Below are 27,367 nucleotides of genomic sequence, written 5' to 3'. Positions count from 1 at the left end.
ACCTGGGCTACGTTTGCAAATCCAGTTATTAATATTATTTGCAAAACCGTCAGCCCTCCTAACACTTGTTTTTCTTTTTTCTCCACTTGGACTACGCTCTGATCAAAGTGTGAGCCAAAGAAATAAACCAGTTTTTCTAGTATTGAGAAACTTGGATGTAAGACTGAGCATAAAAATTCAAAGTATGTTTAAAGTTGGTCATGCACTTGACAGGGTTTGTCTTAAGGGGGCTTTACATGCAGCGATATCGCTAGCGAGCTTACCCGCCCCCGTCGTTTGTGTGTCACGGGCAAATCGCTGCCGGTGGCACACAATATCGTTAGGAGCCGTCACACAGACTTACCTGCCTAGTGACATCGCTGTGGCCGGCAAACCGCCTCCTTTCTAAGGGGGCGGTTCGTGCGGTGTCACTAAGCGGCCGCCCAATAGAAGCAGAGGGGCGGAGATGAGCGGCCGTATCATCACGCCCACCTCCTTCCTTCCTCATTGCCGACGGCCGCAGGTAAGCTGTAGTTGGTCGTTCCCGAGGTGTCACACATAGCGATGTGTGCCACCTCGGGAACGACGAACAACCTGCGTCCTCAACAATCAACGATTTTTTGAAAAGGAATGACTTGTCAATGATGGACAATTTGGTATTTTCCATCGTTAATGGTCACTCGTTGGTGTCACACGCAACGACATTGCTAACGATGCCGCATGTGCGTCACGGAATCCGTGACTCCAGCGATATATCGTTAATACATCGTTGCGTGTAACGGGGCCTTTAGGGCAAAAACATTTTGCATTGCAGCCTAGGAGATTCTGGTTATGCCTTAAAGTATGTGCACACATCTTTTTCAGGAGGTTATGCTCCAAAGCCAGCCTGAAAATGCCTCAGAAAAGGCTCAAAATAATGAACATATTACATATTTCTACGTAAAAATGACTTAATGTGCAATTGCAGTTTTTGAGCATATTTTAACCACTTTAGGTTTCAAAAGATGCCAAATGGCTAATATGCGCTGACCATTCCTCAGGAATTTTCTGCTCTGAAATCACCCCATGCTTTACAAGAGAAGTGGAAAAAACTAGCAACCATCTTGGAAAAACTTTGAAGCTTTATTGTGAAAAATCCATAAAAAACATACAGTGGATAAAAAGCTCAGCATGTAGACAAGGTTCTGCGTGTTTCAATCCTAACCTGGAACTGGCCTTTAATCATGACAACCATACTTTACAAGACTAGTCAATTTGGAAGGATCAAAATGCACCTGAAAGACACCCAATTATCTTTTTAAAACTTTTCCCATCGTTTTTGCTTCAGAAATCGCTAGCAGTTTGTTGTTGAAAATAATAAATGAAACATCCAATAACCACCTGTACAAAAGATGACACAAAAAAATTAAAATACGCTAAACACTGACAGTGGGGAAAAAAAATATGAACAACCATCCAGGAAACGACAAAAGATACAAAAAAATGACTCTTTTGGACCAAAAACTCAGATGTGTCCTGAATTATCTTCTTCTTCCAAAATCCAGTGGGATCGTCCACATGTAAAACATGTTGTGTGACCATATCCTTCAAGTTGCCTGATTTAGAAAGCTTATTTATAAAATATCCTGTTAAAAGGGTTGTCTGGAACTTAAACATTGATGACCTATTCTTGGGATAGATTTGGGATAGATCATCAATATCTGATCAGTGGGGGTGCAACACCCAGCACCCCTGTTGATTAGCTGTTCCTGGTGCCGCCCTCAGCTGGAACTTCTCAGGTGCAGAGCTGCACATGACAGCTCTTTCAAATGTATAGGGGTCGGAGTTGAGTACTATATCCACCCCCTATTCAAATCAATAGGTTCCAGATATACAGTACCCAGCAGCGGCTGCAATTGCATCGACAGAGCTATGCAACTCCACAGCTGAATAGTGCCAGCCAGCAGTGGCACTGGGAACAGCTGATCGGCGAGGGTGCTGGGTGTTGCACCCCTACTGATCAGACATTGATGATCTATCCCAAATCTATCCCGAGAATAGGTCATCAATGATTAAGTTCCAGACAACTTTTTTAAGGATAGGTCATAAGTCTTAAAGTTCCTGACAACCCCTTTAAGAGTATTCTGTTAGTGGTGAGGAATCTCCCTTTTAAAATCCTAATTGGAGTGCAGATACAGAGAGTTTCTCTGTTATTGATTTGGAAGTCTATGTATTGCATGTAGTACATGTACCGGCACCCATTCATTCTAATGAAAATTTGTAATAATTAATTTTTCCTAGGGTGGCGATGTAAGAAAATTAAACACTTACTATCACATTACCCAAATTACATTCTTGCCATGAGGCAATGTTCTAGGAAGTGCTGAACGCCTACGGAGGAAAACCCGCACACCAAAAAACTTCATCCACTAAAAATTCATGTTAAGAACCTACAACTCTTCCCTTTACCTCGCCAAACAGACCTACTTCACCACCCTGATCTCCTCACTATCCAACAATCCAAAAAAGCTCTTTGACACCTTTCACTCCCTCCTCAGTCCCAAAGTACAGACCCCTATCACAGACCTTTATGCTGATGATCTGGCCTCGTATTTCACAGAGAAAATAGAAAACATCCGCCAAGAGATCAGCTCCCAACCACAAAGCATTATGATTCACATCCCTCCCACATCCCATCTGGATCATTCTCCACATTTGACCTAGTCACAGAGGAGGAAGTTTCCAGGCTCCTCTCTTCTTCTCGTCCTACCACTTACTCTACTGATCCCTTACCATCACTTCTACTCCAGTCTTTCTCTCCAGTCATCACTACTCACCTAACTAAAATCTTCAATCTCTCTCTCTTTTCTGGTATCTTCCCATCCTCCCTTAAACATTCTATCATTACTCCATTATTAAAAAAACCTACTCTTGATTCATCTTGCACAAGCAACTACAGACCAGTCTCCAATCTCACCTTCATCTCCAAACTCTTGGAGCGCCTGGTCTATGCCCGCCTCACCCACTACCTCTCCTCTCACTCTCTTCTAGATCCTTTACAGTTTGCCTTGCGCCCCCTACACTCAACAGAAACTGCCCTCATCAAAGTGACTAATGACCTATTGACAGCAAAACATAATGGTGACCACTCTCTGCCTTCTTGACCTCTCTGCAGCCTTCAACACTGTTGACCACCATCTCCTTCTCTCTATGCTCCATTCAATCGGCCTAAAGGACACTGTTCTTTCCTGGTTCTCTTCCTATCTTTCTGGCCGCTCATTCAGTGTATCATTTGCTGGCTCCACATCTTCTCCTCTTCCTCTCACAGTTGGGGTCCTTCAAGGTTCATTCCTCGGCCCACTTATTTTCTCCCTCTACACTGCCCCAAATGGGCAGACCATCAGTAGCTTTGGCTTCCTGTACCATCTTTATGCTGATGACACACAACTATACACCTCATCATCTGAGCTCACCCCCGCTGTACTACAGAACACAAGTGACTGCCTGACTGCAGTTTGCAATGTCATGTCTGATCTCTATCTGAAACTTAACCTTTCCAAAACTGAACTACTTCTATTCCCTCCATCTTCTAACCTTCCTAAACCCAACATCTCCCTCTCTATGTGTGGCACCATGATAACCCCTAGGCAGCAGGCTCGCTGTCTGGGTGTTATACTTGACACTGATCTGTCCTTCACCTCCCACATACAATCTCTTGCCCGCTCCTGCCGCTTGCACCTCAAGAACATTTCTAGAATCTGCCCCTCTCTCACAATGGAAACGACAAAAACCCTCACCGTGGCCCTGACCCACTCCTGCCTCGACTACTGTACACCTCTATTAATTGGTCTCCCCCTAACTAGACTCTCTCCTCTACAGTCCATCCTTAATGCAGCAGCCAGGGTCACCTACCTGGCTAACCGCTACTCAGATGCTTCCGTTCTGTGCCAGTCATTGCACTGGCTGCCCATATATCACAGGATCCAATTCAAACTACTTGTTATCACCCACAAAGCTCTCCACAGTGTGGCACCCCCCTACATCTCCACCCTCCTCTCTGTCTATCACCTCACTTGGTCTCTACGCTCTGCAAAAGTCTCTTGACTAACGTCCCCACTAATCCAAATCTACCACTCCTGAATCCAAGACTTCTCCCGAGCTGCACCAATCCTCTGGAACGCTCTACCCCTAGAAGCTAGGACAAATCACAACTTATTCACCTTTTTAGGCTGGCCTATCACACTCCTTAGCCAAATTAAATTCACATAGTTCCTCCACGCCTTTTCAGAATATAACCCCACATCAAATTCCATAGCACCCAAATGCATCTCAAGGTGGCTCAGTGGTTAGCACTGCAGTCTTATAGCACTGGGGTCCTGGGACCAATTCCCACCAAGGACACCAACTGCAAGGAGTTTGTATGTTCTCCCCGTGTTTGCGTGGGTTCCTCCGGGTACTCCGGTTTCCTCCCACACTCCAAACTAATACTGATAGGGAATTTAGATTGTGAGCCCCAATGAGGACAGTGTTGCCAATGTATGTAAAGTGCTGTGGAATTAACAGCGCTACATAAATGAATAAAAAGTAATATAATATATAAATATAAGGTTCTGGCCAACTGGTCCAGGAAGCCATTATCTATCCCCCATTTCCTTGAGATGGCTGGACTGCCATTGTAAATAAGCACTTGTAACCTGCCCCCCCCATCTCATTGTAGGTTGTAAGCTGTCACGAGCAGGGTTGTCTTTTTCCGCCTCTAATTATTGTATTTTCTAAAACTGTTATTTGTTTGTATATGAACTTCCTGAATTGTAAATAGCTGCGGAATATGTTGACGCTATAGAAATAAAGATTTTTTTTTTATTATTATTATAACGTTTTATTATTTGATGATTGCAAAAATAAATGCATGTAAAATCTTGTCATGTGTGCTATTCTTCACTGGGTTTCCTTTAGCCGAGCAAATTTCTATTCAAATTCTTTTATTGAAGAAATTTAGACTAAGAGGGTCATACATTTTTAAGACACATTAGAAGAATACATGAGAAGCTTAATGATTATAAACAGTTGCCAGCTTCATGGACTACAATTACTTGGTATGGTATTATTTTTCTGATGGAAGAATGAAGATCTGCAGGAAACTTTCTTGGGTCTGTTATTAGCAAACATTGTGCAGGTGGCAGGAAAATACATGTCAGTTCCATGTTATTAAAGGCAAACATTCACATAGCAACAAAAGTAAGAATACGCATTTGCTATCATATGTGTGTTTCTGTGTTACTTGTTATGGATTATCCACTAGATAATCTAAAATATAGATGCAGTTTGTGCAAATGTAACAAAAAAATCAAATTTATGTAGAGTTATAACTATTATTAGAACAGTTCCCAAATTTTAACGCAGGGGTGGGGAATCTCCGTCCCACGATTACCTTTTCTGCACCCCCCGGGAACATTCCAGGGAACTACAGTGCTCGTGCCCTCCGCTGCTTGTTGCCGGCTGCCAGTTCTTTAAATCCCTCTTGCACTGCGAGCATACGCACGCAGCATTCACTACTGAACACGACTCAAAGAATTACATCCTGACGCTAGTCAATGCTAGAATGTACTTTGTGGGTGAAGTCAGCCTGCAATGCCCTCCTGCCCCGCAGATGAAGACAGAAACAGCAGCCCATATGTCTCCTGTTGTGTGCTTCAATGTCTCATGCGATGTCATGCAGCCTCCATTCCCAATGTCTCCTGTGATGTGCTACAGCTTCCAGCCCCCATGTCTCCTGTGATATGTATATACTCCAGCCCCAGCATCTAATGTAATGTACATGTTCCAGCCCGATCATCCTATGTGATGTATATGCGTCAGCCCCAGGGTCTCCTGTGATGTGCTACTGCCTCCATCCCCCATGTCTCCTGTGATGTAAAAACTCCAGCCCTTGCATCTCCTGCAATGTATATATCCAGCCAAAGCACCGCCTATGTGATATGTATGCTTCTGCTGCCCCAGCGTCTCCTTTGTGATGTATACAGTGTGTCCACCCATATCCTGTCCACCGCCATTAACTTGAGAATGGCAGCAGCTATAGGCATAGATGTGGTGTCTAGGTGTAGTAAAGTAGCCATGCGCTATGCAATGAAACCACCTATAGCGCCACCTGGTGGAAAACAATGGAGTTAGCATTTTTATCTCGAAAACGGAACGAGATAGAGGAAAAAAAGTGAATTACAAAGTTGTAGGGCATCATCAATTCAATACGAATTGACGTCTTGCATAAATTCTGCTGTTTTTAACTGTCCAAGCAAAGGTGATTGTAATTTAATTTTTTTCATAAAAAACATCTGTACAAGTTTGGCATTGCCATAATTGTTCAGACCTGGAAAATCATGATTCAGAGCAATATAAATATAAGGAATGTACTTGGTAAACCACCCCCAGAGACCCGCGGCCAGTCTGTGCATCACACTCCATACATAGAGCACGATGTCTGAATAAGGCTTTACATAGGACATTAAGAATGAATAAGCAGCTGGGTCTTTATTAGTAGCCATGCCAACAAATAGTGATTGACACTTCAAACTAAGCTTTCCAACCTAGTAATTTTGGCATGTCTATTTAAACAGAAAATAAGTTATTGAGATGGTGTGCAAACTTGAAATCCCATGTAAAGTTATAGAAAATGCGACCTTAGAAGTTGGGTCTTCCATCTATTTATGCACAAGTTGTGCAGTTCTCAAGAGATTATCACAGGTATAAATCTTCATCTGAATAAGTGGAACCTTGGATTACGAATAACCCAGTTTGTGAGCATTTTGCAAGATGAGCAAAGCTTTTTACAAATTTGTAACTTGGTTTACGAGCAATAATTTGCAAAATGAGCAAATACCGCACACACTTCCTGTTCCGTACTTTCACCGCACTGTTACTCGCTCTGGCTGCTGGACCTGGTAACAATCGCAGGCGGTGCAGGGGCTGCTGTTGTTATTGCTTTATTTCAGATAAACATCTTCCCGGCTCTGCACAGCCTCTCTGCACAACTACTATATTCCCAAAGGCAGCCGCTGGCCAATCAGAAGCAAGCGGCTAATGACGTCAGCTGCTGGAGCGCTGACAGTGGCAGCCCCTGCATTGGCCGCAATCGTTACCAGGTCCACATGCCGGCGAACTGCAAGAATCTGGGAAGAGAGCGCCAAGAGAATGGAGGTCAGGTGAGAATAATGTTTTTGTTTTGTGTGTGTGTATGTGCAGAATGGCACCATAGGGGACCAGGATGAGACATTGCTAGGTGTGTGTGTGTGTGTGTGTGTGTGTGTGTGAAGAATGGCACAATAGGGGACCAGGATGTGACATTGCTAGGTGTGTGTGTGTATGTGTGTGTGGCGCCCCTGAGGCCTCAGTCGCCACAGGGTATTGCATCTGATTTAAGGTGCAATACTCATCCCGGGTAAGGAAGAGGTTAACCACTGCTTTTCACTTGCACAACACAGCCAGGGAGTGAGTCAGCAGTTACACAACACACAGCTTAGCAGCCAGCCACTGAAACTAAGCTAAAGGTGGTCACTGTAAAAACAGGTTTTTCCTGGCCACTGGTGAGTCATCAGGAAGGTGGGGGCAGCATGAGGGAAGTTAGAAAACACACAGTTTTCACCTCAGAATAGTTTGGGACACAGACGAACACGGTCGCAGGGGAGAGTGCTTCAGAGCTTCCACTGTTAGGACCGGCCCGACTGGAAGAAGCAGGAGAGTTAACCAGGTGAGCTGGAGAGACCGAGGAGAAATACGGTTGCTGAGGGGAGAGCTTCATTGCTCCCTCAGAACCAGCGCAGTGCAGGGTGCAGAGCCCTAGGGTGGAACATACTCTACGCTGGACCACCAGAATCTGCAGCACAGGGGGATTGTACATCCCTCTGGCCATAACAAGTTCCCAGAGCACAGTGGTGTGATGCCCCTGGACTCTTCAGGTCGTCACAGGGTACTGCAAAAACTGCCCTCCTCGTGCAGTATGCAACCCCCCATGGTTCTGGGTCTCTATCCTGCAGTACTGCCTCCACCAGCATTCACAAATCCTAGATACACTTTGCAACACACCTGTCAGGCACATTAGTGGGCTGCTTAAGCAAGAATAGGGCTGCCCACCTAGGGGTCAGACAGGGAGCTGGGAGGTGTCAAGTCAGTAGTGACTCGCCCACCCCAGGGCTATGGGACACCCGGTGCCGGGCCGGACTAGTCCGGGGGTCGTCAGTGGTGGCGGAGCCCGACTCCGTGACCCTGGTGGGTGTCAATTAAAGTGTATATTTGTCGTGACGCCACCTGTGGTTTGCGGCTATTAAGCCGCCGCTGCTGTATGGGGCCTCCGGGGTGATGGAATGGCAGCAATGGTGGTACTGCTCCCCACAGGTGGAGCTGGACCCCGAGGCACAGTTGGTGCTTGTATGTGTCTATGCAGTTGAGGTGTAGTGCAGGGCCGACAGGCGGTGAAAGGACCGGACACAAACAACAGTCTTTTGACCTTCTCCTTTTTTACTTTGCAAATGGTTAGTCCTGGGAGACCATTACAGGTGGTTGAGGGCTCCGGCCGGCCTGGAAGTAACTGAGGTATCTTTTTGGCCAGATGAGTATGAGGCCTACTCCTGTTCTTTCTTTACTGTTATAGGACCCTGCTCTCTGGATTAGCAATGGCCCTCTTGCTGCTTGGACCGGTGGGGTAGGCTGCGCAGGCCCTCTCTGGTGCTTCTCTGCTGGAGTCCACACCGGGCCCTGGTGATGCAGCTGTACCTTCGGGCTGTTTATGGGCCAGGTGCTTGCAGCTCTCCTGCCCTTCGGATTCGTCTACCAGGGAATATTTTAGGCCCTGGTGGCCACAGACTTCGATGTCCGAGTCTCTTCTGTGCCTCTCTGCTCTTCCTGCTTCACTGGGCCAAGCTATTCCAGCTCCAGGCCCCAGTCCGCAGGACAGCACTACTCTGCGTCTGCTCTCTCTGCTTTCTTTCCACAGACTGAACACTAACTCCTCCCTCAGGTCAGACTTAAGGAATGCTCCCTGAAACTCCAGGTTCAGAGCTCCCCCTGCTGGCCTGAGGGAGAAACTGCGTTGGATGTTGAACTTACTGGCCAATAGACCTCCCAATTACCTCCAGGCTCAACATTAACCCTTTGGAGGGGCAATGCTGTTGTGGCGACCAGGTCCTGGGGCGCCACATTCCCCCTTAGTTAAACTCAGTTCTCCCGGACTGAAGAAAACAAAACAAGGCATAATATGTTAACATTTCATCCCTCTATGAGAGGCGCATTACTTAAACGTTACAAACTTAAACAACTATGAGAGTCCAGTGTGGCTCCCTGCCGGGTGTCCATTACACTGCTCCATGGGGGTCCTGCCGCGATAGAACCCCCAACGTAGGCTCTGGGTGTGCGTCAGAGCATTGCTGACCCCACTCTATGCACGCCGAACGGGTTTTTCTTCAGGGGTGCTGAGCTCACTGGTGCTAACTATGAACAATTAAAGTGTTGGCCACTCATAGTCCAGTGACCCAGTTGTCCATTTACTCAATCATTTAAATAAAAAGCATTTTATACACAACATTACAGACATTTTAAATAACTATATACATTCTAATAGGTACTTTTCTTTTTACTCTCTATACCTTGGAGGGGGCTGTCCCCGAGTGCTACGTTGGGACCTGCGTAGCCCTGGTGTTTGTCCCTGACTACTTGGAGTGTCTGCTACCTCAGTGCTACGGGTAGGCCTAACCCTGATAGGTATGCGTGATGATTGCCTACATGGTCTGAGAGTCGCCAAGAGTACGACACGTTCACCACTGACAGGGGGTTGATTCTCCTGTTCCACTGCTGGCGTGTCATCTTGTGTTGGGGCGGACAGTTTCTTAGGTGGATCTGGAACCTCTTCTGTTTCTGGCTCGACCAACTGCGGGAACATCAAGACTGGTACTACTATAGCATTATTTATTCGGGTCCAAGTTTTGGGGAATTTTCCAAGGATTGTTTGGATCATCTCTTCCTCTTTTTCTCGAATTTGGGGACTTTCTTGTACTTCTTCTACTTCTTTTTGGATTTTGCACCGTTCAGGGCACACTTTCAGGCGGTCTCTAGAAACTGCTTGATAGGTCTTTCCTTCATCTTTGCTTATGAGACACACTTTACTGTTATCAAAATTGGAGGGAATAATGGTGTAGGGTTCATTCTCCCACTGATCATCTAGTTTGTGCGTTCTCCGCTTCTTCTTGAGGACCTGTTCTCCAGGCGTTAAGGGAGTTGCTGGGGCTGTTTGATTGTAGTTCTGTTCTTGCCTCGTTCTTGCTTGGGACAGGCTCTTTTCTACGCATTCCTGGACTTTGCGGTACTGCTGTTGTCGCTCTGTATCCCAGTCTTCTATCTCTTGAAGCGCTTCAGGTGACACAGTTCCCATCTCAAAGTCTACAGGTAACTTGCCAGGTCTTGCTCGCATCAAGTAAGCAGGGCTGCAGTTGGTCGAGTTTACTGGGATATGGTTATACAGGTCTACCAGATCTGGTAAGTTCTCTGGCCATTAGTTTCTTTCTTCCAGAGGTAGAGTCTTGAGCATATCAATAACCACATGGTTCATCTTCTCGCACAATCCATTGGTTTGGGGGTGGTACGGTGTTGTTCTGATTTTCTTACAGCCGTACATGTTACAGAACTCTTGAAACACTTCTGCCTCGAATGCAGGACCTTGATCAGTCAGTACCCTTTCTGGATAACCGTGAGGTCGACAAAAGTATGCCTGAAATGCTCTAGCTGCTGTTCTGGCTGTCTGGTCTTTCACAGGCACTACTACCAGGAAACGAGAGTAATGGTCCACAATGGTGAGGGCGTACACATAGTCTGACCGGCTTGGTGTTAACTTCACGTGGTCCAGGGCCACCAACTCCTCTCCAACTTCTTCCACCCGAAGTGTCCTGCTTTATCATGGTAAGCTGCTAGGACCATTGGAGCATCCCTCTGTGGGACCACTATCTGCCAGACGAGTTCATTCGTTCGCCAGTTGACATATCTCTTGCAGAGCTTGCCTTGGTAGGTGAACAGTCGTCCCCTCTCCTTCCACAGCTGCTGGGCTTCTTGTGGAGCGTCTGGACCGAGATGAGTCTCAGCTTGTGCTAGCTTTTCTTTGACCAATCGCACGGCCGGGTCACCGTTCTGTGTCTCTTCCCAATTATGGTGGAGTAATGGGTTGACCGAGACCTCGTGCTGGCTCGAGCGCTTCTCTCCTACAGCATGCTTACACTGGGAAACACCTTGGTGATGGAAAGCCGGTAACTCTATCTCTTCGAGTTCATCCAGGTCTTCTCCAGACTCGGGTAAGTGAGGAATTCTGGACAGCGCATCAGCATTGTTATTCTTCTTGCCAGCCCGGTACTTGATGGTAAAGTCAAAGTTAGACAGCCGGGCCATCCATCGCTGCTCCAACGCACCTAGCTTGGCTGTTGCCAGATGTGTCAACGGGTTGCTGTCCGTGAAGATGGTGAACTTGGCCGACGCCAGATAGTGCTTGAAGCGTTCAGTCACTGCCCAAACAATAGCGAGGAACTCCAGCTTGAAGGAACTGTAGTTTTCTGGATTCCTTTCTGTGGGACGAAGCTTCCTACTGGCGTAAGCCATCACCTTCTCTCTGCCTCCCTGCACCTGGGACAGAACTGCTCCCAGTCCCACGTTGCTGGCGTCTGTGTACAGTACAAACGGATGGCTGTAGTCAGGGTAGGCCAGAATTTCTTCTCCCGTGAGAGCCCCTTTCAGCCGGACAAAAGATGTTTCTATTTGGCTGTTCCATTCAAATGGAGGGCTTTGCTTCTTAGCCTTCTTTGGCTGGCCCACCAGGAGATCTTGAAGAGGCGCTGCTATCTTGGTGAAACCATCAATGAACCTTCGGTAGTAGCCCACCAGCCCAAGGAACTGCCGCACCTCCTTTACCGTGGTGGGTCTTGGCCAGTTCTTGATTACGGTGAATTTCTGCGGATCAGGTGCCACACCTTCTGCGCTGACCACATGACCCAGGTACTGTACCTTTGACTTCAAGAGGTGACATTTGGACGGCTTTATCTTCAGACCATACTCCGACAAGGACTCAAACACTTCTGCTAAGTGCCTCAGGTGGTCTTCGTAGGTCTTGGAGTAGACTACGACGTCATCCAGGTACAATAGCACGGTTTCAAAGTTGTGATGGCCCAAGCAGCACTCCATCAATCTCTGAAATGTCCCTGGGGCGTTGCAGAGCCCGAACGGCATACAATTGAACTCACAGAGACCCATTGGTGTCGTGAATGCAGTCTTCTCCTTGTCCGCCTTTGCCACGGGAACCTGCCAATACCCACTGGTGAGATCCAGGGTGGAGAAATAATTAGCTGATTTTAAGGCTGTTAGTGACTCTTCTATTCTGGGTAGTGGATAAGCATCTTTATGTGTAATGCAGTTAATTTGTCTGTAATCTATGCACATTCTCATTGTACCATCTTTTTTCTTTACGAGCACTAGCGGAGCTGCCCAGGGGCTACAACTATCTCTGATAACCCCAGCCTCCTTCATTTCCCGTAACATTTCTTTTGCTCGCTGATACTGTGCTGGGGGTACAGGGCGGTATCTCTCTTTAATGGGATGATGATCACCCGTGGGGATTTGATGTTTTACCCCTTTTACCTGCCCAAAATCTAGGGGGTGTTTGCTGAAGACCCGCTCGTACTCCTGTACCACCCGGTAAACCCCATGCTTTTGGTGTGAGGGGGTGGAGTCGGTGCCCACATGTAATTTTTGGCACCAGTCTTCCAGCTGTCCCTTGGAGCCATTGTCTTCCGCCTGGTCGGACGGGATCAAGGGTTCCACTGCTTTGATGGTATTGTTACTGACAGTGTACAGTTTTGCTACAGTGGCGTACCGGGGCAATTTGGCTTCCTCCTCCCCACAATTCAGGACGCGGACGGGCACTCTTCCCTTGCGGACATCTGCTACCCCTCTGGCTATCAGGACTCCAGGCCTACTTTCTGAATACACAGGTTCCACCAGGGCCTGGTAATCTTGACCCTTGAGGCCTATTGCTGCCCGACACCATATCAACATTTCACTTTTTGGGGAGATTGCAATGGGGAGAGGGTCACTTACCCTTACACTGCCAATTTCTCCTCCGGCCAGCTCTACCTGCTGCCTCCTCATCAGGGCTCTGATCTCCCTCTGTAGGGCACGCTGCTGCCCGGAGCTGGCACTTTCAGACGCCTGCTGCAACAAAATTATCACTTCGGCAAGACAATTTTCCATCACATTTGTACCAATGGTTAGCAGTGGGTTAGATTCTTTGCGATCAATATCTACAATTATCATCCCCTGACATGGCAATTCTACCCGCCCCACTTTAATGGTTACTTCCTTATACCCAATTTGAGGCAAGGGCTGACCATTACTGGCCACAATTGTTAAATCATCATCTGGGCCATGGTCAATGTCTGAATCAGCCCAATATCTTTTGTACAATTTATAAGGGATGGTTGTTACCTGGGATCCCGTATCCAGGAGGGCATTCAAAGGGATCCAATCCAGCACAATAGGAAGGACCGGTCGTCCTCCCACATACTTGCTGCGGCTAGGGGTTGAGCCGGGCTTCCTTACACCTGGGGGTTGGCTCCTGGCCCCAGGCTCGGCCCATTTAAAGGACAGTGTCTTGCAATGTGGCCCGCCTGGCTGCAGCGGCGGCAGATCGGTTGTCCAGTTGAATCAGACCGGTCTGTGTCTTTTCCTCGGGTCGGCGGAATCCTCCTCTGTCACATCCATGGGACATCATCTGAGCTGGAGGCCAACTCGATTCTTGCAGGCGATGGGGTCACTTGTAGAGACTGCACGGTCTTGGCAAGGGCAGCTACAGTCTTGGTCAGCTCCTGGACCTGCTGTCTGAGCTCTGCCACGGGATCCTTATCCAGGGTCTGCGCCTCAGCCCCTGCAGCGGCTCGTGTCGCAGGCACCACCCCTGGGTACGTGATAGCAAGAGGCCGGAGGGGTACTGTGTCATTCGGTGTAGATTCTCTCAGTACCCGGATGGCCTGGTCCTTAAACTTTGCAAAGTCCAGAGCAGGGTTCTGCAGGACCATGATACGCAGCTGTGTCCTGTGGGCATCTGACAGGAGCCCTTCTATGAACTGCTCAGTTAGGAGTTTGTCTTCTTCACGTACACTCTCTGGGTCCACCTGTTTAATTGCTTTCAGGGCCTCCTGCAGGTTTAAGGCATAGTCCCTTATGCTGTCTGTGGCCCGTTGTTTGCACCCAAAGAATCTCATTTTTATCTCTGCTGCGGTGCGGGTGTCAAAAGTACTCTTTAACTTGGCCAGTATCTGGGTTACTGTCCCTTTATCTGTATCAGGCCAGGACTTCACTTCACGCTGGGCCGCGCCGGCTAGCTGCCCCATTAATATGCCCACCTTCTGGCTCTCAGTCAGAGGATACACTCTAAACATGCTGTGCAGCCTTTCTCTGAAGTCGCTCAGGGTATGTGACTCCCTGGAGTACTGCGGCAGCCATTCTGCTCCTGGAATGTACGGCATGGTGATCGGCATTACCGGCGCTACAGCGGGGGCTGGGGCGACGGCGACTGGGATTACATTGGCCGGTGCTGCTGCGTCTTGAGCTATCACAGCCACCTGTTCTCCCTCTGAATCGGACATCTTCCTCCCCCTTAGTGGACCTTACCAGGCTCCGCTTTCTTTTCAAATTCCCTTCTGGGTCGCGCGGGGTTAACGGCACTCTGCTCTGATGGCGCGCTCTTTTTTGGGCACGCCCCCCTTCTTCCTGTGCTCAGCGAGGCTAATGGCGGCGGCAGTTTTCAAACAGTAACACAGTCTCTTAAACACAGTTTCTGCAGGCGCACAGTACCCGGTGGGACCGGGCACGAAATCCTGTTCGTGACGCCAAAGTTGACTCGCCCACCCCAGGGCTATGGGACACCCGGTGCCGGGCCGGACTAGTCTGGGGGTCGTCAGTGGTGGCGGAGCCCGACTCCGTGACCCTGGTGGGTGTCAATTAAAGTGTATATTTGTCGTGACGCCACCTGTGGTTTGAGGCTATTAAGCCGCCGCTGCTGTATGGGGCCTCCGGGGTGATGGAACGGCAGCAATGGTGGTACTGCTCCCCACAGGTGGAGATGGACTACGGGGCACAGTTGGTGCTTGTATGTGTCTATGCAGTTGAGGTGTAGTGCAGGGCCGACAGGCGGTGAAAGGACCGGACACAAACAACAGTCTCTTTACCTTCTCCTCTTTTACTTTGCAAACGGTTAGTCCTGGGAGACCATTACAGGTGGTTGAGGGCTCCGTCCGGCCTGGATGTAACTGAGGTATCTTTTTGGCCAGATGAGTATGAGGCCTACTCCTGTTCTTTCTTTACTGTTATAGGACCCTGCTCTCTGGATTAGCAATGGCCCTCTTGCTGCTGGGACCGGTGGTACGTCCCTCTCCCTGTGTGGTAGGCTGCGCAGGCCCTCTCTTGTGCTTCTCTGCTGGAGTCGTCACCGGGCCCTGGTGATGCAGCTGTACCTTCGGGCTGTTTATGGGCCAGGTGCTTGCAGCTCTCCTGCCCTTCGGATTCGTCTACCAGGGAATATTTTAGGCCCTGGTGGCCACAGACGCCGATGTCCGAGTCTCTCCTGTGCCTCTCTGCTCTTCCTGCTTCACTGGGCCAAGCTATTCCAGCTCCAGGCCCCAGTCCGCAGGACAGCACTACTCTGCGTCTGCTCTCTCTGCTTTCTTTCCACAGACTGAACACTAACTCCTCCCTCAGGTCATACTTAAGGAATGCTCCCTGGAACTCCAGGTTCAGAGCTCCCCCTGCTGGCCTGAGGGAGAAACTGCATTGGATGTTGAACTTACTGGCCAATAGACCTCCCAATTACCTCCAGGCTCAACATTAACCCTTTGGAGGGGCAATGCTGTTGTGGCGACCAGGTCCTGGGGCGCCACAGTAGCCCTCGAGCTGAGAGGAGCTCTGAGGAATCTGGGAGTTGTAGCTCCCAGGGGACAAGTAAACTAGGTCGCAGACGCTGGTCTGGACCTAGAAGAGTCGGACCCCCGGTCGCAGTGGATTAAGGCTAGGTGCCTGGAACCCGTCAAGGAGGAGTGTCGGCAGCCTGGTCCTATCAGTGGTCCAGGACCAAAGGCAAGTCGGAGTACATGGACCCTAGGTCGGGGAGAAGCTTCAGGCGACCCTGCAATTAACCTCTGCAGGACAGGGCCTTTATGGACTGTTCCCACCCGGCTCAGAGATCGGGGGCACTAGCGCAATGAGGGGGATAGGGCTTTCCTAGCAAGTGGCCCACTGAAATCCCAAGCGTGAGCTCCTGAGAGCAGTCTCCTTCATTTAGCCATAGTGGGGAGCGGGGCCCTAAAAGCTCCAAGCTACTGGGCCACAACGGAAAATCTAAACTTGTATGCCAGAAGGCAGGTTATGGACTACCGGCAGTGCTGCAGGGGACAGGACCCGGACGAGCTCCCCTCGAGAGGCAACGGCAGTCAGAGACTTGGTTTACCCTGTTGTGAGACTCTGCTTCATTGCTGAGTGAGTACCCGACTGAAACCCTGCACTACGTCCCCGCATCACCACCCAGAGTCCCGGGGCCTACCCCTACCCGTGGAGGGTAACGTCATCTTGCTGCCCCACTCCATCACCCCGGGTACTCCCAATGGCAGCGGCGGTACTCCCAATTACCGTACACCACGGGTGGCGTCACAAACTATACCAAATTCCCTGTAAATACTCCCTTTTCCATTTGAGTGTGGCCCCTAGTCCTCGAGCCACGAGTAATCACCACCCTCAGACCCGAGCGGTTCGATCCGCTGCAGGGGCGGCACAGTGGCACATAGGACCTGGGGCCGGAATTACAGTCAGGGCCCACAGCGGATCAATGTCACCTGCACACGGAACGCCAAGTTAACTTACAAGAACTGGGGTCCGCAAGTAGCTTCAGTCCACGGGGATCCACACTAAAAAGCGCAAGAAAGGAGGGTCTCTCAGTTCACAACACTGGTGGCTACCTCGGACTTTCCCAGGATTGGCTGGGGCCCATGACGGCAGTGACTGGTATCCTGAGGGCAGCACTTGAACTGTGAGTAAAAAGACCTAAACCACAACCAGTGCCTTAGCCTATCATTACCAGCGCCATCGCCCCGCGCTCCGGTGCCAACAGCCATCACACCCCTCATCATCCTCCCTGGGGCCTGCTTTACCTGAAGGGAGCAGAACAATCCTTGCTGAGACACCACCAGCCCCGGAGGTCATCACCCGCAGCAGCTGCTAATCCCTGGCCGCGTGCCACAGGTGACATCATGAGACAACTATACCTATCATCCCAAACTACCATCCCACCATTCTTCATACATTTCCCTTTTGTGGACACCTCGGGGTTATAAAACCGGGCAGGACCCCCCGTGACATCCCCTGACCCTCACCGGCCCGGTGACAAGTATTCCCATGACCCCGTGGGGTGCTCCGTGTGTGTGTGTGTGTGTGTGTGTGTGTGTGTGTCTGTGAAGAATGGCACAATATGGAACCAGAATGGGACATTACTACAAGAAGAGGACCTGCAGGGGTACGTTAATAAAAGGGGACAAGGATGGGCACATGTCTACAGGAAAAGAATGGGGTATAAATACAGTAAATATTTTAAGTTGTGGAACAAATTGTCTATCTTTCAATTTTTTGCTATTGGAAAATTTGCTTTGATATTAGAGTAACTTGGATTACGAGTGCACACTCACAGAACAAATTATGCTCGTAATCCAAGGTTCCACTGTATATATAAATGAAGAGGTTGCCTGGTCTATGTAACTGCAGAGTATTGAATTGTGACAGCGTGAGATGGGCACACTGTCACTAATTCCACTGTATTCCTCGTGCAGGTAGCCAATCAAGTGACTTTATGTATGTGATTTGTATACATGTAGTCACATCCTCACTCAGGTGAGCTTAGTCAGTATGTGACTACAAGTGTGCAAATCATATACATACAGTCACGTGACAGCTCACACACAGAAAATACCTGGGAACTGTGATAGTATGCACAGAATTTTCTTCTGAGAATACATAGGACCATGTAAAATACATGGGAAAATATATGGGAACCATAACAGTGCGCCCAATATTTTGACCGCACAACCCCTTTAAGTACAAAGGCGTCATGGCAATAAAAGCAGATTTAGTCCTTATGGATTAGGTCTCTTTCAGATGTCCGTGCACCATGGTCCGTGCACAGACCTCAATGCAGAAGGCTGGATGGGCTAGTGTGACATCCTCATAGAAATATATGAAGCTGTCATGCTGTGGTTGGGAGAGATGCGGCCAGTCTGGGGATTATTATCTGTGCACGGCCCTTAGGAAAGTATGAACCTTCAGTGAGAGTGAGGAAATTCAGAATCAGGACAAGTATTGTCTAGGTTACAAATGGTTTTAGATTCAAACAACTTTGCCTCCATCTAGTGGTTGTTCGAAAGATTTATTTAGCCATTGAATTCTGTATAATTTTATGACATATCTAAGTTTATCATTGGTCTGTTTTTTTCATGAATTGAACCCAGAAAAATATTACAAAAAGAAAAAATGTTGGCATGGTAATCTGACAGATGACAATGAACTGTTAACTACTGCATGGCATAATAATTGCACACCAAGATATTTCTCCCGATGTCTTCTTACTGTTCATACAGCCTTATTTCACAGTTCCTATATAATATATAACATTTCAGCTGACCTTGGGTCTCCTGACCCGAACATGTAGCCTCATAGGTGTCTATGAGACTGTAAATTTATAGTAGAAGATCTGTGGTCAGTTTTGGCATTGTAATCATTAAAGCACCACTCCAGCATTTTTATTTCACAGCTAGAGTGGTGCTTTAAGTCCCCTGCCCCCTGTCTTACACTCACCTCTGGTGTTTTCATGTTTTCAATGCCGCTCTCATTAGTCTTAGGCACTTTGCCAGTGTTTAATGGAGCGAGCTGGATATTACAACTCAATACAAGTCTATGAGATCCTCGTTCTGGCCTCGTTCTGACTCTCATAGAAATGCGCACTTGTGATGTAACAGTCAGAAGTTATAATCACAATATGGAGCAATGCCGAAAAAAGGTGAAAATGCCTGAAGCATAAGTGTGGGGGCAGGGGACTTAGATTTAAAGTACCACTGCAGCCCTGAAAAAACAAACGCTGAAGTGGTACTTTAACTGTGAAATATGTAAGTCTGACCCAAGCCTCAGGGATTTTATTTCAGTGATTTGAAACGTTTTCATAGATATTACATGAATATATGCTGAGCCTTCGGGTCTCTCTCCCTGTAACCGTAAAATTATATACCACAGGCTATAGCTGACCATTGCATGCACAGTACATTTACTGTACATTCCTGAAGTAAACTCTACTAATATAGAGATAAATTATTATTAAACGTTTCTATAAACCGAAACATATGTACATGAGGAATCCCTTCTGCCACCCACAACCTGGGTTCCCTGGGAGGTATGTCGCCAGTTGCTATGATGATTGGGTCTCGGCCGCCTCTGCCGCAGACCTTTCCTCTTCCTAAAACTTTGTTGCAATTTAAGGGTCCTCTTCGAAAGACTTTGCTGCAGAATACAGGTCCTCTTCGAAAGATATTGTTGCAGAACACAGGTCCTCTTCGAAAGACTTTGTTGCAGTATTATTCTGGTAGTGTGCACAACTGGTGCAACTATTTACAAGGCAAATTTTTTCTACTACCAGTCCAGTGGCTGTTGGTCCATTTTTATCAAAAACAACATTATCATAACCAGGTCAAAGCAAAAATCAACATTATATCAACATGTCAAACACTCTGGTAGTAACAGGTTTCAGCTACCGGGAACTTGGTAACTGGGAATCCAGTTCAGCTGACTCCCTGGTTTGGGTGCACTGATCCCTTGCACCTCTACTGCCACCTGGTGGTACGGGGATGACTGGTGCTGGTGGGGAAGCGGGGACTGGTGATGATGCAGCGGCTCCTCCTGGACACTTCACCACATCCAGGGCGTACCAGTCCCGCTCCCTATAGTGCCAGGTGTATATTATCACATCACCCTTGTGCAGGTTCCATCCAGGGTGACCTTTTGGGAGGTGGGCCTTCACATCCCGCTGAGAAACAAATACCCCTTTTCCCAGTCCCGGCTCTGCGATGCAGCCCCACCCCTTGGCAAGGTTAAACCAGTCCACAACTCCCTGGTACATTGGCCTTGTTACTTGCCTGTCTGAGGTGTTGTTTCTCTTGAAGGTTGCGGGCCTCTATTTACGCCTTTTGGGCCTCCCACTGCTCTTGCTACCACGCCAGTTGGATGATCAACGCCTGGCAGACATCCTGGATCTCCTCATCGATACCGACCCTCTGCTGGGCAACGATGGCTCCTCTCTCCAGATCTGGTCCAGAGGCCTCTGGTTCCGGAGCCAGGTCTTCCTGATCTGGGTAGCTTGCTGCCTGGTCCCTGACAGCTTCTTGGGGCGGTACCTGAGCATCGCGGCTTGAGGTGACGTCCTCCTCTGTGGCTCCCGGTAGTGTCGCGATCTGGTCGGTCGCAGCCGGGTCTGTTGCAGCCAGGTCAGGCGGTGGTGCTGCTTGGTTCTTTACGGCCAGTTCTGGCGCTGGTGAGGCGGCCTGGTCGAAGAAGGGTGCTGGCAGCCGGACTGGTGAGATCAGGGTGGACTCCGGTGTCGCTTCCTCCTCCCGCAGCTCTGCAAGCGGCGCCCGGTTTTTATGGGCCCGCATAGCCGCCTCCGTCTCCATCATGCCCGCTCGCCACTCCTCAATCTGCTGAAGTTGCTGCGCTCTCAGTGTCCAGCACAGCCGGTGGACCTCTGCTTCCAGCATATCCGCGGTCCATAGCCTGGGGCAGCCTGGCTTTTCTCCACGATCCCCTGGGGCAGCCATTCTCCTTCCGCATCCAGAAGCATTCTCCAGCAGGGTTCCCTGCAGTAGTTTCGTTTTCACATAGCTTGGTGATTCCCAGGGGGTGGGATTTTATTTTGCGCCTTCTCCACCACCGTTCTCTGTGTGGTGCAGTTATTTTCTGTCACACAAAATGGCGAACACATCCTCAAGTACAATCACAAAACACATTCCATAAGGTGCACATCACTCGGTGTTACCGGGTCTAGTCCAATCCTGTTCACAGTGCCAAAAAGCTGACGCACCCCAGGGCTTTGGGGTACTCGGTCCCGAACTGTATATTACTGGGAAAGTTCACTGGGTGGCCATTGCCCGGGGAAAAATAAAATAAAGAGTTTTTCGTGACGCCACTTATAGTATGCGGCTATATAAAGAAAGCCGCCGCTGCAAAGTCTCTCACTTCTGAGGCTGGTGGTATTAGGCAGCTTAGGTGTGATGGCTCTCCGCAAGTAGAGCTAGGCCCCAGGGGAGGATGATAGTGGTTGTTGTATCTAAGCGCAGACATGTAGGAAGAATTCAGATGACACAGGTGCTGCGGATTAACTTGTTATTTACTCACTATTTTGAAGTTGTTGCTACCCGGTTTGTGCTGGTCTTTACCAATGCAGTATTCCCTTTGCTCCAGTGCTGGTGTAGTGAACTGGTGAACTGGCTTGGAGCATTTTAGGGTCCCCTTCTGTTATCTCCATCTTGGCCCGCACGGCAGCCAGCTTGAACCTTCCTTGGGTCGGACCTTTGTCCCAGTTCCCAGGTTCCTTCTGTGCTGCTGTGCCCTGGACACTAACGTTGGTAAGGTCCTTGATGATCCCCTCACCGGACAAATTGTTATCAGGTGAGCCTAAAGTTTCTTCCTGAACTAGGGCTCTGTAACCCGTCAGTGCTCGGTCCAGTAAGTACTTCACCGTACTGTCCCTGGCAACCATACTCGTTTTTACTCAGTAGTCACCTTACAATTTCCCGTCAGCACGTCAACTTCTGACTGACTTGGTGTCTGGTTACTATTCAACTTTGACAAGATGTCCTTCGTCCATCCACTCCACTGACCAGCCCATCCTCCTCCCAGGTTTCTGACTAGTGGATTGGATGCATCCCAGCCTATAGGTGACCACCTGTCAAGTCTATCTCAAACCTATTACCCAGTCTGGTGAAAAGGGCGTGGATTTGTGTGTGTGTTGCGGTATTACCAGCACTGGTCTTCCAGGAATCCGGGGTTGGATGCAGTACCCTGTGGCACTAGACAGTCAGGGGCACCACAATTGTGTCATTATCCACAGTGAAACGAGCACTGTATTGACATGGATTGAAAGGCCACTCTGCCAGGAACAAGCCGTTACGTCTAAAGAAACATAAAAAAAGCCAGATAAATGTTTGAAAATGCACACAGAAACAAAGACCATAATTTTCAGTGACATGCCCTGTGGTCTGACGAATCTAAAATTGAACTGTTTGGCCATAATGATCATCGTTATATTTGGAGGAAAAAGAGAAAATCTTTGAAGTCTAAGGCCCGCTTTACACGCTGTGATATCGTTACCCCCATCGGTTGTGCGACATGGGCAAATCGCTGCCCATGGCGCACAACATCGCTAGGAACAGTCACACTACTTACCTGCCTAGCGACATCGCTAGGACTGGCGAACCGCCTCCTTTCTAAGGGGGCGGTTCGTGCGGCATCACAGCGACGTCACTAAGCGGGCGCCCAATCAAAGCGGAGGGACGGAGATTAGTGGGACGAACATCCCGCCCACCTCCTTCCTTCCTCATTGCTGGCGGGACGCAGGTAAGGAGAGGTTCCTCGTTCCTGCGGTGTCACACGTAGCGATGTGTGCTGCCGCAGGAGCGACGAACAACATCGTTACTGCAGCAGCAATGATAATTGGGAATAGGGGGTGATGTCACCGATAAGTGATTTTGAACGTTTTTGCGACGATTCAAAATCGCTCATAGGTGTCACACACAACAACATCGCTAAAACGGCCGGATGTGCGTCACAAATTCCGTGACCCCAACAAGATCGTTTTAGCGATATCGTAGCGTGTAAAGCCACCTTAAGAATACCATCCCAACTGTGAAACATGGAGGTGGTAGTATCATGTTGTGGAGTTGTTTTGTTGCGGGAGGGACTGGTGGACATTACAAAATAGATGGCATCATAATAAGGAAAAAAGATTATGTGACAATACTGAAGCACCATCACAAGACATCAGTTAGGAACTTAAAGCTTGGGTGAAAATGGACAATGACCATACTAACAAACTGGTTACAAAGTGGCTTAAGGATAACAAAGTCAATGTTTTGTAGTGGCCATCTTAAAGTCCTGATGTTAATCCTTTTGAAAATTTATGGGCAAAGCTGAAAAGGCCGGTGCAAGCAAGGCAGCCTACAAACACGACTCAGTTACATCAGTTTTGTCAGGAGGAATGGCCCAAATTCCTACCAACTATTGTGAGAAGCTTGTGTGACGCCCCTGGACTAGTCAGGGCGTCACAGGGTACTGCACTTTCTGCCCTTTAGTGCAGTGCTCAACGCCCTCCATGGTTCTGGGTTCCAAACCTATAGTACTGCCTCCATCCGCATCCAAATCCCAACCACACCTCACACCACACCCTGTCAGACACACCAGTGGGCTGCTGAGCTGGAATAGGACTGCCCACCTAGAGGTCAGGCAGATTGATGGGAGATAAGTAGAACAGAACAGTGGTAGCTCACGAGTAGTGATGAGCTAGGGGAGTGTGCGGCTCCATGTGTGTTAGAGGTTGGGTTGCAGACGGTGGTCTGGGCCCGAAGGAGTAGGAGACCCGGTCGCAGGGTATTGAGGCTGGGTCCCTAGACCTGGTCTTGGAGGACGGTCAGAAGCTCGAGTCTATTAACCGGTCCGGGACCGAAAACACAGCGGGGTACAGGACCCTAGATCGGGGAGTAGCTTCAGGCAACCCCGCAATTACCTGCGGAGGATAGTGACTCTATGGACTGTCCCCAAAAAGCTCAGAGATTAGGTGCACTAGCACAATGAGGGGGGATAGGGCTTTCCAACCCACGCAGCCCACAGAAATCCCAAGCGTGAGCCCTTGAGAGCACAGCTCGACTACCAACAAGTAGGGAGCGGGGCCCGGACAGCTTTACACCAACGAGCCACTAGAACACTTCTAATTTGTGCACGGAGGCAGGCTCCGGACCACCCGGCAGTACTATAGAGGACGGATACCCAGACGTGCTGCCCCAAGAGGGCAGCGGCACCCAGAGACTTGGTTTACCTTGTTGTCAGAGTCTGCTTTGTGGCCGCATCATCATCAACACTGCCTGATTGAGTACATGGTCCTCTCCTGCTTCCAACCAGCCCTGCGCTCCGCTACAACCAGCATCCCACCATTCAGAGTCTCACGGCCTCCCCTACACGTGGAGGGAACGTCATCTAGTTGCCCTGCTCCATCTCTTCCGGGTAGTCCCATTGGCAGTGGCGGTACCCCCCCTTACTGCGAACCATGGGTGGCGTCACAAACTCTTATCCCCTATAAATAGTCCCCTTTACATTTCAGTGGCCGCAAGCCCCCGGGTCCGGAGACCCTCGAGCCACGGCAACCCCCGGATCCGAGCGGTTCGACCGCTGCAGGGGCGACACACTTGTAAAAGGATAACCAAAACATTTGACCCAAGTCATACAGTTTAAGGGCAATGGTACTAAATACTAATCAAAAGTATGTAAACTTTTGACTTTGTAGAAAGTAATAAAAATGCCTTAAAACATTCTCTCTCTCTCTCTCTCTCTCTCTCTCTCTCTATCTCTCTCATTATTCTGGCATTTGGCAAGTATAAATAATTTTGGTTCCTAATTGACTTAAACCAGCAAAGGTTTATTCTGATTTCATGTCACATGTGAGAAAAACATGCAGATGTGTCTAACTACATAGTGTATGTAAACCTCTGGCTTCAACTGTATACCAGAAATTAAAGAAGTTGCCCAGTTTTTTTTTCTCATAAATCAGGCTAGTATGTGTACCGCCCCCGTGTCAGTGGCCGAGGCACTCGGATCCAGAACCGCGGTGGCTCGAGGGGTCTCCGGTCCCCGGAGGGGGGTCGCGCGGACACTTGAAGTGAAGAGGGGGGATATGTACAGGGGATTTGGAAGTTTGTGACACCACCCACGGTGCGTGGTAAGGTAGAGTACCACCGCTGCTGTTGTGGAGGCCGGTGGCGGTGGTATGGCAGCAAGGTGTTTAACCTCTCCGTGGGTAGGGGGATGTGCCCTGGGGCCCGGTGGTGGTAGTGAAGGGGTGCCGTTGGGGAGGAAAGGGTTTCTGCGTACTCACTCAGTTAAGGAATAATAACACCGACAGCTTGTAAACCAGAATTCTGAGCACCGCTGCAGCAAGGATGGAGCACGCTTGGATCCGTGCCCTTGGTGTTGCTTGTTAGCCTGTGACCTTTTCCGTGGCACTGTTTGGACCCTATAGTGTGGAACTAATCGGGCCCCGCTCACCCGTATGGCTAACGGAGTGAGCTTGCTCTCAGGGTTCACGCTTGGGATTTGATGGACTGTGTTTTGGGAAAAGTCCTATCCCCTCGTTGCGCTAGTACCCCGATTTTGGAGCGGGTGAGGGATGAATCTTGAAGACTTCACCCCTGTCGGGTAAATTACCAGGACGCTTGAAGCTACTTCCCGGCCTAGGGTCCACGTACCCTGTTGTGCCCTGGCCCCTGCCCGGAGAAGGCTCAAGGCCGCCGGCTGCCCTCCTCGGCAAGTCTGTGTCCCCCTTGACACAATCCCCTGCGACCGAGGTTCCAGCTCCTACCAGGCCCAGACCAACGTCTGCCACCTAGTAGTCTAGAAAAAAGCTGTGGAACAAGAAAGCGCAATAGGGTCTTACCCTGGTGATGGAAAGGATAAAAATTGTATCAAACTCACCTATAATGGTTGTGCCAGTCACAACCACTATGCATGCATGTAAGAATCCGGGTCCGGCAGCAGTCCCAAAATATGGCTGATAACAGAGAGTAAACGGGAAATGGGTTGTAAATCCACGCCAAGGACTCAATGGATTTGGAAGGAGATTTATGCTGTGACCTGTGCATTCCTTCCGAATCCATTGAGTCCTTGGCGCGGATTTACAACCCATTTCCCGTTTACTCTCTGTTATCAACCTAGTAGTCTAGAGGAGCCCTGCTCCAACACGGTGACCTCTCCCTCTGAGAATCACCACTCCACACTCCTACTCCTTCCCACTCCTTTTTCGCTTCTCCTGTCACTTTTCACTTTCCCCTACCAACCTCCCAAGTGGGCGGCCCTATTCCCTTCAGGCCCCCCCAATGGTGTGTCTGGTGGGTCTCTGTGTGTCGTCCGTATCATCCGTGTGGCATACATTTTGCAGGCTACTTTCACATCAGCGTTTTTTTGCCTGTAAAACGCAAACCGCATATGACCGGATCCTGTGGATTAAATGTGCAACGCATGCAACCGCAATTGTTATTTTACCGGATCCTTCTGCAGTGAGACACAGAATTTATCGGCCGGCACTGGAGTCAGCTGAACTCCTGATCTCAAAGCCTGCACACGCTGCAATGGATGCAGGTTAAAAGCAGTCACTGCCTGTGGGCTGTGTGGTCAGGAGTTCAACTGAGTTCAGATCAGCTGACTCCAGTGTCAGCTGATTACTTGTTCTGTGTCCCGCTACATCCATCGCAGCATGTGCGGGCTGGAGTTCAGCTGAGTTCAGATCAGCTGACTCCAGTGCCGGCTGAACTCAGCTGACCTCACAGCCCGCACACGCAGAGATGGATGCAGAGTGACACAGAACAAGTAATTGGCCGACACTGGAGTAATCTGATTACTTATTCTGCTGGCTGTGTGGTCAGGAGTAGGGATGAGTGAGCAGTAAAATGCTCTGAGGCTCGATGGGCGAAGCACATGTCAATTTAAAAAAAAAAAAAAAATAAAAAATAAAAAAGACAAACAAAAAAAATGAAACACATAACCCTAGTGTTAGGGATAAAAAAAATGCATGGGCTCCAACTGAATTTTCTATTGCTAAGGGTAACCCAAGCAGCTACTGGCTGCTAACCCCCACTGCTTGGTGTTACCTTCACTGGCAATGGAAAATCCAGGGAAGTCCTTTTTGCCTAAAAACATAAAAAAAAATGACGTGAGCTTCGCCATATTTTTTGTATGCCAGTCATGTACAGCAGGCAGGTACGGGCTGTCCCCAACCCCCAGCTGCCTATTTGTACCCGGCTGGGAACCAAAAATATAGGGAAGCCCTTTTTTATAATTATTTCATTAATTTTATGAAATAATTAAGAAAACAAAATGACGTGGGCTTCGCCCATTTTTTGTGTCCATCCAGGTACAAATAGGCAGCCGGGGATTGAAATCCGCAGCGCAGGGTGGCACAAGCTTTCTGCCAACCCCCCCCCCCTGCGAATTGCAGTCCACAGCCGCCCCAGAAAATGGCGCCTTCATCAAGGCAAACTCATATTAA

Source organism: Anomaloglossus baeobatrachus, chromosome 6 (assembly GCF_048569485.1).
Source record: "Anomaloglossus baeobatrachus isolate aAnoBae1 chromosome 6, aAnoBae1.hap1, whole genome shotgun sequence".
Lineage (NCBI taxonomy): Eukaryota > Metazoa > Chordata > Amphibia > Anura > Aromobatidae > Anomaloglossus > Anomaloglossus baeobatrachus.
Note: the sequence above shows the minus strand (reverse complement) of the source record.